Source organism: Telmatherina bonti (assembly GCF_933228915.1).
Source record: "Telmatherina bonti genome assembly, chromosome: 6".
Lineage (NCBI taxonomy): Eukaryota > Metazoa > Chordata > Actinopteri > Atheriniformes > Telmatherinidae > Telmatherina > Telmatherina bonti.
Window position 1 is genome coordinate 11,125,288 of NC_136624.1, and position 11,641 is coordinate 11,136,928.

Genomic DNA, 11,641 nt, shown 5'->3' on the forward strand with positions numbered 1-11,641 from the left:
GTTCCTGCAACATGAAGGCATTGATGTTATGGACTGGCCTGCCTGTTCCAAAGAGCTGAATCCAATTGAGCACATCTGGGACATCATGTCTCGCTCCATCCACCAACGCCAAGTTGCACCACAGACTGTTCAGGAGTTGGCGGATGCTTTAGTCCAGGTCTGGGAGGAGATCCTTCAGGAGAACATCCACCGCCTCATCAGGAGCATGTCCAGCTGTTGTAGGGAGGTCATACAGGCACGTGGAGGCCACACACACTACTGAGCCTCATTTTGACTTGTTTAAAGGACATTACATCAAAGTTGGATCAGCCTATAGTGTGTTTTTCCGCTTTGGATTTGGAGTTATATTCAAAATCAGACCACCATGGGTTGTTACATTTGATTTTCGTTGATAATTTTTGTGTGATTTTGTTTTCAGGACATTCAACTATGGAAAGAATAAAGTATTTAATAAAAATATTTAATCCATTCAGATCTACAATGTGTTACTTTAGTGTTCCCTTTATTTTTTTGAGCAGTGTATACCAAGTGTGATTTACATAAATCATAAGGTCTATAGCAGTTTGACAGAAATGTTGCGTTCTTGCATCCATCATCTGGTATTATCAAACTCAGAGAAATTAAACACAGCTGCACATTGTGAGTTTACAGAACATGTTTTTGCTCGTCATTTTTTTTTATTTCAATTGGGGAAAAAAAAAACAACACAATGAGCCAGACTATCATTCTGCTGCTATAATGCCCAAGAACACAAGTAAAAAGATCAATTAAAAACAAAAACATTTATAATGGATTATTTTTATCTATTTAAAAAAAAAAAAAAGATTTTAAACAACAAAAAACAAAAATCAATTTTAAAATTGTGAATCAAAAAAATCCCATTCAATTTTTTTTTTAAATTAGATTTTCCCACCCCAGTAAGCCACCCCGCTGCTTTTCTTCTCTGGGGTGTCAATCACTTTGTGCTGGCTCACAGGGAAAACGTGTTCTCATTCAAAGTTGCTATTTGTCCCTTACCAGATTCGTTAGTTTCAAGATGGCAGATTATGATGGCACTTCCCCACCAGCTTATCCATTGAAATGAAATGAAAAATTAAATGAAAAATACTTTATTAATCCCCAAAGGGAAATTCAATATTGTAGTAGATAATATTTTAATTTGAGGAGGTCTTGTTTTTCGGAGGCTGATGGCTGCTGGCAGGAATGATCTTCTGTATCTTTCAGTCTTACATCGGACCTGAAGAAGCCTCTCACTGAACACACTTTGTTGTTTCATCACTGTGTTGTGGAGAGGGTGTGAAGAATCCTCCATCATCTTCATCAGCTTGTGCAGCATTCTTCTTTGGACAATCAGCCCCAGTGGCTCCAGAGTTATTCCAAGGACAGAACCAGCGTTCTTGATCAGTTTGTTAATTCTCTTCAAGTCTATGGTTCTGATGCTACTACCCCAGCTGATGCTGCAAAGCTGACTGCACTCTCCACAATAGACTTATAGAAGATATGCAACATCTTGGTGCAGACGTTAAACCATCTCAGCTTCCTTAAGAAGTACAGTCTGCTCTGACCTTTCTTGTAGATGTATTCAGTGTTGCATTTCCAGTCCAGTTTGTTGTCCGGCTGGACTCCAAGGTACTTCCTCCACCACCTCCACCTCCTCTCCCAGGATGGAAACAGTGCTTTGTTTATTCTTGTTCCTCCTGAAGTCAACAATTAGCTCTTTTGTTTTGCTGGTATTTAATATAAGATGGTTGTCACTGCACCATTTAACAAACTGACTGACCAGTTCTCAGTACTCTGCTTCTTGTCCATCACTGATACACCCCACAACTGCAGAATCATCAGAGTATATCTGCAGATGAAGGACTCAGAGTTGTACTGGAAATCTGAGGTTTACAGTGTGAAGAGGAATGGCCAGAGTACAGTTCCTTGTGGTGCACCAGTGCTGCTGACCTCCATCTCAGACACACAACCTTTCAGTCTCACAAACTGGGGTCTGTTTGTGAGGTAGTCATAGATCCAGGTGGTTGTGGAGGTATCCACCAATCAAAGATACTTTATTCATCCCGGAGGGGAAATTCAGAGTTCAAGCCAGCTCGTCCAAGGTCAAACATACAAACATGTAACATTCATGACAAAAGAGCAAAACAGAACCAAGCTAGCTCAGGCCATGCAGCTATTACAGCACTGCCTTACAATAGATAAGAACAGAGATACAATAGGATCATAGGGGGTCGAGGGCAAAAAAAAGGTCATGTAACTATGGGCCACGCCAGGAAGACGCAGTCCGAAATACAGAGAAAAAAAACATCATACACTAAAGCACAAACCAAAACAAGACACACAAAGTCCAGGAAGGCGGTGAGTCATGAGGGAGGGGGCTGGGGGTAGATGAGGAGGGGGGACAGAGCGTCTATGAACACGGCTCCGTTCTCAGGGGGGGTTGCGCTGGCCTAATGCCGCTGGGAAGCCAATCCAGAAATTATTGTTGTTTGGGTTCCAGGCGAGGAAAAAAATTTGCCCTCGGCCTTGGGGTCCATAGCTGATCTCAGAAAGGCATGCTCCAGACAGCCGAATTGGGGGGTGGGGGGGGTGGGGGGGTCAATTTCCACCGATTCTAGCAGACATTTTCTCCATGTTGTTATCAATTTTGCAGACCAGCTCCGGGACCGCGGCCAAATGACCAGTGTGGGCCAGACTGGCATCCTGCTTACGGTTGAGTCCGGTCAACGCAAGAGTCTGTGCACTGCTAGCCCGGCACATACTGTTGCAGAATTCTGGCAGCCTGCCAGTTGTTTCCAGAATCTCACAGGTCTTGAGGTAGATCAGGATTCTACCAGCGCCAATCAGCAGAATCCCAATCACCAATAATTCAAAGATGTAAACATCCTCCACGTCCTCTGAGGACAGAACTGACAGACACATAGGTCTCCACCTGGCCCATGAGTCCTGAACGTATCCAGCCGGAAGCGTCCCCTCAGGACATGCGGGCTCCCCTCTGCCCGATCTTCGGGTTGAAAAAATTTGATCAATTGCGTTGATAGACCAGCCGATCAAGTCCATGATGTAGTCTGAGTGGAAGTAAGAGATGTAAAAAGAGGCTCAGAGTCAGACAGAACAAAGTTGCAGGGCAGCATGGGAGGAGAGGGAGGAAAGGAGCGCAAAGAAAAAGCGTCCGCCTTCGCTGAGAGCAGGATTGGAATGTGATGGCATCTTCAACCCCAAGTCCATTACGATATGCAAACTGTAATGGGTCCTGAAAGGTGTTTATTTGCTTGTTGAGGTGAGCCAGTAAGAGTCTCTCCTGGACTTCCATGATGTGAGATGTCAAGGCAACTGGTCTGTAGTCACTTGGTTCAGCTGGTTGTGTTTTTTAGGCACTGGAACAAGGCAGGAGGTTTTCCACAGCACTGGGACTCTATTTTGTCTCAGACTGCGGTTGAAAAGGTGCTGGAGAATTGGACATAGTTGTTTTGAGCAGGTTTTGAGAACTCTGGAACTGACACCATCTGGAACTGCAGCCTTGTTCTGGTTCAGTTTCTCAAGTTGCTTCATAACCTGATGGCAGGAGACAAACAAGGTGGAGGTCTCAGGATGTCTTGGTGTGGAGGGAGATGAAGCTGTGTTCTGGTCCATGACTAAGCTGCAGGGTGACAGATTGGAGGTGTGACAGGAAAGCAGTGGGCTTATGGAAGGTGTGTGGTCTGTTGGGCTGGAGGTAGGGAGTGAACTGAACCTGTTGAAGAATATGTTCAGCTCATTAGCTCTGTCCAGACTACCATCAGGCTGGTCCCCCTTTAACTTGAAGCCGGTTATCTTCTTCATTCCAGACCACACATCCCTCACGTTATTCTGCTGGAGCTGACTTTCTAACTTCCTGTAGTCCTCCTTGCACTTCTTAGTTTGTGTTTTAAGTTGTTTTTGTGTTACCCTCAATAACTCCCTGTCTCCATCCCTGAAGGCTTTCTTTTTGATGTTTAGCAGCTTTTTCAGGTCACTGGTGATCCAGGTTTTGTTATTGGGGAAGCATCTCACTGTTCTTGTTGGGACAAGGCTGTCCACACAGAAGTTTATGCAATCTGTCACACACTCTGTCATGGCGTTGATGTCGTCTCCATGAGGTTCACAGAGGACGTTCCATTCTGTAGCCTCAAAGCCTCCTCTAAAAGCATCTTCAGCTTAAACAGACCATATTTGGAATAGTCTTTGTGATGACTGGTTGCTGCTGAATGATGGGCTTGTAGGTGGAGGTGAGAAGAACCAGATTATGGTCAGATCTTCCTAAAGGAGGCAGGGCAGAACAACTGTATCCATTATTCATATCTGCATAAAATAAGTCCAAGATCTAATTTTCTCTGGTGGAGCAGCTGACAAACTGCTGGAATGTTGGTAGAGTTGCAGAGAAGGAGACGTTGTTGAAGTCTCCAGAGATTGCCATGAATGAGTTTGGATGCTGTGTTTGTAGCTGAGCAACGACAGAGCTGATGACGTCACAGGCTGTGTCTGGTGCGGTACCAGGTATTATATAAACCGCGACCAGAATAACACAGGTAAACTCTCTGGGTAAATAATATGGATGGAAGCTCACAGCTAACAGTTCCATGTCCCTTGTGAACATTTTCTCCTTGACAGTAACATGTCCAGGATGACACCAACGCTGGTTAACCAGCACTGCAATTCCACCACGCTTTAGCTTTCCACTGTGTTGTCTACTGCGGTCTGCACAGACCATTTTAAAGCCCGGTACAGACACATTACAGTCAGGGATGTTCATGCAGCCAAGTCTCTTTCTTTTCAACTCCATCGGGATTTGACGTGTTGTTTCGCTGATAATCCTGATTTTGGAGAGGTTAATCAGTTGATCCCGATTGCAAACAAGTCTTTCGTTGCCATGGAGACTCATTATAACAAGCCTTGAAAGAGCCAAAAATATGCAGAAAAATCTTCCTTGCAGCACACCCTCCGAACCGGCATTAAATCCTCAGAAAGAAAGACCTAATTTGAGGTAATATCTATGTGAGAAGACTTTGTACTTTTAAAAAAATCAAGATAGCAAGTCAGAGCTACTACAATTTGCTGTCAACAGGTGGCATAATCTAGAATGATGTAAGAAAAGACCTCAAAGGGGCATCTGCTGTGCCCAAGTGAAAGATAATAAACATCATTCATCAACTGGAGACACAAATGTTTCATTTTCTCAGGTAAAAGTTGAACTAAAAACAGCTGAAACTAAAACACTGAACAGGTTCTGATGTTGCTGATCTGAGATCAGCAGGTCAGAAGTTCATCTGATTTGTTTACATTTAAACACTGAATTCTGAAATCCGCATCACCTGTCTCATGTTGCCTAGCAACAACGAGACTGGCAGCTCGTTCAGTTTTGATCTTAGGATCCTTTCAGCATCACTACGACATCACAGCAGTGATTAAAGGCAATGATGACATCGGAACATGTGATGTCATTCCACCTTATATAAAGGTCAGAGTTCCGGCTCACTTCTTTGTAGGATCATCGAGTGCGGAGACGAGTTTAAGAAGCATCTGGATTGGTTTTCGAATCTTTTCAAGATTGTTGGTACAGAAAGAAGAATTGAAGGAACGGTTTATCGTTGGACATCAAGTTTACCCAAAGACTTTGACAGATCTTTGTAAATTCTTTGAGAAATTTTGCATTTCACAAGAATAATCAAAGATTTTAACAGATCTTTGGGCACCATTTTGAGAAACATCAATTGTTTGATTCGAAGCAAAGCAGAAATGGACGTAAACAAGAGCCAGACATCAAGGCTTTGGGGCGATATTGTAGAAGAAGAACTGGGCGCCCCTGAAGAGGTCGATCTAGATTCATTTGTTTTCACTTTTGGCAACACTAGTGAAGGAAATGAAATAGAGCCCATCACCCTCCTAACGGCCCCATATCACGACGGAGAAAATGTCACCCTGAATGAGGAGCAAACTGCATCTGAAACCTCTGTTGAGGAAAAACTGTGGAGTACAGATGAGGAGCTGGACTTCCCTGAAGACGACATTCAGGAGACATTTATCTTCAGTTTTAGCAACAGTGATGAGGAAACAGAAATGGAGCCCATCACCCAGCTAAAACCCCTAAATTGCAACATGGAAAATGTTGCTTTTAAAGAGGAGCAGTATGACAACCAGACTGCACCATCCATTTCTTCAAAGGACACGCTGGTTGGTGACCAGTCCTATGAAGAAACACAAGATCTTCCACGTTCCCAGGACACCACTGAGACAGCTGGTTGTGTCCAGAGGGAGCAGTCCCATCCAGCGACTCCTGGTAACCCTGCAAAACCCAGTGCAGAAGAAACCGGGAATGACGGGACACAATCCAAGACAGCTGACTGTGCAGCCGACATCCCACAGAGAGAACGTAGGTTCCCAGATCCTGCAGACAGCGTTCAGAGATCACAAGGCCACCAAAACCAACTGGCCAAACTGAGAAATGAGGTGGAGGATCTCAGAGCAAGACTGCAGAAGAAAAACCAGTTTCTCACCATGGAGAAAGAGAAGAGAATTAAAGCAGAACAAGAATCTCAGTCCACCAAAAACCAGCTGCACTACATGACAACTCAGGTGGATGTTCTGAGAGCCAAGCTGCAGAGGAAAAACCAGTTTCTCACCGTGGAGAAAGAGAAGAGGATTAAAGCAGAACAAGAATCTCAGTCCACCCAGAACCAGCCGTACTACCAAACCAATGAGGTGGATGATCTGAAGCTCAAGCTGCAGAAGAAAAACCAACTTCTCACTCTGGAAAAGGAAAAGCGAATTAAAGCTGAAAAGGAATCCGAGAGCTGCTGGAAAATGTTTGTAGAGGCGGACCAGCAACGAGAAAAAGAATGCCATCTCAGGAAGCATTTTGAGCAGGAGCTGAAGAAACACAAGAACATCATCGAGGAACTGCAGAAGTCCTCCAATGTATCAAACCCAGAAGGGCAGAGTGAACCCAGACAGGTAGAGCCCCAGACTGAGAACCTGGAGCTGGAAAATGTAAAACAACGTTTGGAAAAGGAGATTAAATCCAACCAAGAACTGACGTCCAAGTTGACGTATCAAGAGGAGACGGTAAAAGATCTGGAGTGGAAGGTAGCAGAGTTTACTGTCCAACTCAAGCTGGCAGGCAGCAGCTGCTCTGACATCCTGGATCTGGTGTCTGAATCAGGACGTCCCGCTCTGGCAGCAGAACCACAAGCGGTCTCAGAACCACATGCGGTCTCAGAACCACAGGCGGTCTCAGAACCACAAGCGGTCTCAGAACCACAGGCGGTCTCAGAGCAAGTGGACTTCCATCCTCAGGAAGTCTCTGGACCAGAGAAGGACTTCACATCAGATGTGAAGTCAAAAAGACCAAAGACACCGTCTCAGTGGAGATGTCTGAAAGAACCCAAAACACCAGTACATCTCCACCAACATGGTAGCCAAAACCACACCCCAAAAACTGGTGAAGGTCCTCCAAAACCAGTCTCACTAACAAGCACCCCAGGCCAGAGGGGACCAAGGCAAAGACCCCGTCCCTGTGGAGACAGTTTCAACAGCAGAACACGCCAGGGCATCGGCACCAACACAAAGACCAGAAGACAAAATTAATTCTGGTCACACTCACACACTTACACACACACATGCACACACATACACACATGCACACACTCTCACATTTCTACATCTGGTTTGACTTCATCCTTTTCAGATTACAGGTTGATCAAACCAAACAGAAGATCATCTGAGGAGATAAAAATGCTTTATTACTCCTGAAAGATAAATAAATAAAGTAATTTTTAATTTCATTTAAGCATTTCATTTTGTCATTTTTCATCTTCATCAAAGATTCAATCCGTCTTCGGTCAAACCTTGTATTGCTGAAGGTTTTATTTTCTGAAGGGGATCAATAGTTTGTGGTTGTCCAGCCCTTCGACCACATTCAGCTGGAATATTAATTCAAGCTCATTTTAATTTATTATTTTCAATTTAATACATTTTATCCATTACTTTTAGTAATGATTGGTTATTTCTTTCTCTGTTATCCATGTAATTGTTGATTATTACTTATTTATTTAACTATTTAATCAATTTATTAAACTAGTTTTAGCTGTAATAGTTTTTTTATATTTATCAATTTTGGTTCATTACTTTGATTATTTATTAGTTATGAATTTTTCTTATTGTTTATCAAATTTATTTGTTACTTTCAGTTATAATTTAGTTAACATTAGTAAGTACGGTTGGATGACTGGGTGAGAACCTTTTCCTAATACCCTAAACAAAAAGTACCCTTACTGTAACTTTACATATACACACACACATATATATATATATATATATATATATATATATATATATATATATATATATATATATATATATATATATGTGTGTGTGTATATATATGGCCCTGCGATGGCCTGGCGAGCTGTCCAGGGTGTACCCTGCCTGTCGCCCAAAGCCAGCTGGGATAGGCTCCAGCTTCCCCGCGACCCTGAATTGGAATGAGCGGTTCGGAAAATGAATGAATGAATGAATGAATGAATGTATATATATATATATATATATATATATATATATATATATATATATATATATATATATATATATATATATAGTGATGTACCACCAGAAAGGGGTGAGGTGAATGCAGTAATAAGTACAATCCCTACTTTGACCATCACTGAAACCAGTTAGCTGATTTACAGTACAGCAACAGTGATCATGGAGAAGCTTGGCACACATAACATCAAGGGCAAGAAGGAGGCACCATGGAAGAGGAGGTTAGAAACCAAGATCAAGACAACTCAAAGGGAAGTTATTCAACTGTCAGAACTTCAGAAGGGCACAACCATGAAAAAGGGATCCAGGGAGGTACAGCCAGATGTCCATACCTGAGGCCCTGGAAACTGCCAAACAAAGGCTCCAAGTATTGGCTGCGTGACTGAAGAGATACACAATAGAAGTTGAGGCCAGAAGAATAAACTGGCCTCAATAAACTGTTCTCAACTAAGCCAGATAAAGTGTGCACCAGTGGTATGATAATACTACACAAGCTGACCCGCCAAGCCTGGAGACGGAGCAATACTGAAAAGGCATATGGAAGAGGAAGGCATCACATAACAGTGAAGCACAGTGGTTAAAAGACCTCAAAGCAGACCACAGCTCCCTCCCTGAATAAGGTCCAGTTACCATGATGGTGGCAGATATCCAGCACAGACTCTCAGGTATGAAGTACTGGTCAGCGCCTGGCAATGATATGATCCATGCCTACTGGCTAAAGAGGCTGACTTCATTCTATGAACACCTGGCAGCACAAATAAACCAACTCCTGAGGATAGGACTCACCCTGAATGGCTAACCAAGGGACAAACAGTCCTGATACTGAAAGACCCCGACAAAGGATCAGTCCCATCCAACTACCAACCAATAACCTTCCTCTCCACAACTTGGAAGCTCCTGTCTGGCATCACAGCATCTAAGGTAAGTGGGCACATGGATCAGTACATGGTGGAGACACAGAAAGGCATTGGCAAAGGAACCAGAGGAGCCAAACACCAGCTGCTGGTTGACAGAACAGGCGCCTGAGACTGCAAAACCAGACAGACAAACCTGTGCACCACCTGGATTGACTACCAGAAAGCCTACAACTCAATGCCGCACACTTGGATCCTGGAATGTCTGAAGCTGTACAAGATCAACGGCAGCATCAGTACCTTCGTTGCAAACTCAGTGAGGCTGTGGCAGTCCACCCTGGAGGTCAACTTCAAGCCAATTGCACAAGTGCTGTTCTGTATAGGCCTGAACCCCTCAGCCAACTAATCAACAAGACTGGCTATGGATACCGACTCAGGAATGGGGCCACCATCAGCCACCTCCTGTAGAGAGGGAAGGTAATCCATATGGAGGGCCTTGCACTCCCAGAGGGCAGGATACTCAGATGTGGAGGAAAGCTACAAGTACTTGGGCATACCACAGTCGAATGGCAACCATGAAGAATCCACAAGGAAAGCTGCCACTGCTAAATACCTGCAAGAACAAGATAAAAAAAACAAGAGGAACAAGAAAAAAAAAAGATATATATATATATATATATATATATATATATATATATATATATATATATATATATATATATATGGGATCAGTAATTAAATAATTTTGGCATATGTAGTTGCCAGGCAAAGGAGGACTAGAGCACTATGGGTAATTCTTGTACACTTGATAGTGTCATTTTACTGGCAGTAAGCGCACTTCGGTGTGTGCAGACCATGTAGAACACTTCGTTGCCTACACAGTCTGTGCACTTGGAAGTGTGCAGAACCTGAATTGAGAAACACCCTTTATATACAGTCTATGGTTCCACCCCAAGTCCAGTGTCCAGTGACTATACACAAAGCGCAAGGAAGGAGGCCGGGGACTTGTGAGCATCAAGGCTACTGTCCAAGATGAAACATCAAAGCTCCACGAATACATCAGGAAGATGTACTGTATACGTGGCTATAGATTTATACTTGTACGGATGCACCTGTTTGTACTGTCATCCAAAAAGATTTTTTTTTTTTAAAATACGATGCTACGTGTTAATAAAATGCTGATGGCTGAAAATGAGCTTGAGCAGAGTGGGCCGCTTATCACCCTTCATCCATACTGAGGGGGAGAAAATATGATGAACAAAAAGGACCATCTGAAAGCTGGCGCAGCAGCTAGTCTGGACATTTACCTCTGAGTTTTTACATCCACTATAAAGCAGGTCTTTGGCTACATTGACTTCTTCATTTGCCAAAGCAGATCACCAACAGCACAACTCATGAGCAGCAGCAGCTTCCAGCTCAGATGTTTGCACAGATTTCTGGCACTGCCACTAAGAGGCAGCACAACACTGCAGCGTGTGGCCGTGTGTGATCTGCAGAACTGTGTTCAGACATTCATTTCTAAGCTCATCGTATGAGTCCTTCTTGCGGTATGGTATGAGACCATGCAGCTGCAGTCTGTCTGGAAATCTTTTTCTGTCGATATGCATCTAGTTCATCCTGCACTCGGAAAACAGTTTGTTTCTGTCTTTGACTGGACTCTCCAGTAATCTAGTTATGATGACTAATGATGCATTTAACTGCCTGTTGCACATCTTTGCATTAGCCTCTGACATAAATATAATCTGCTTATCTGTGCTCTCAGTGCTGTGCAGCTGCAAAACAAGTCTTGTTTTTCAGCAAGCGATATCTTAAACTCTAAAATAAGGAGTTAAATTTTCAAAGAGTTAAAATCCTCCCATAGTTTTAGTGCTGGATTTAATGAAATCATTAGGAAGAGGCACAGTTGTAACCCACCTGACTGCAGACACATACATTCAGCTGGTTTACCATCACACAAGTATATCAGGACAGCTTTGGTGGACATATGGTTTGGTTACGTAGTCACTTCAGCAGGTATGCTGACTATCTGTGGGTGAGATAATCATGTTCTTGTCGTCATGTTGTTGCAGAGACTGCTGGTGTTCAATGCAGCTCAGCATGTGAGTCCATGTAAAAGTGTGTATATATATATATATATATATATATATATATATATATATATATATATATATATATATATATATATATATATATATATCTATTAAATGACTTTAAATACTTTTTTGAAATTA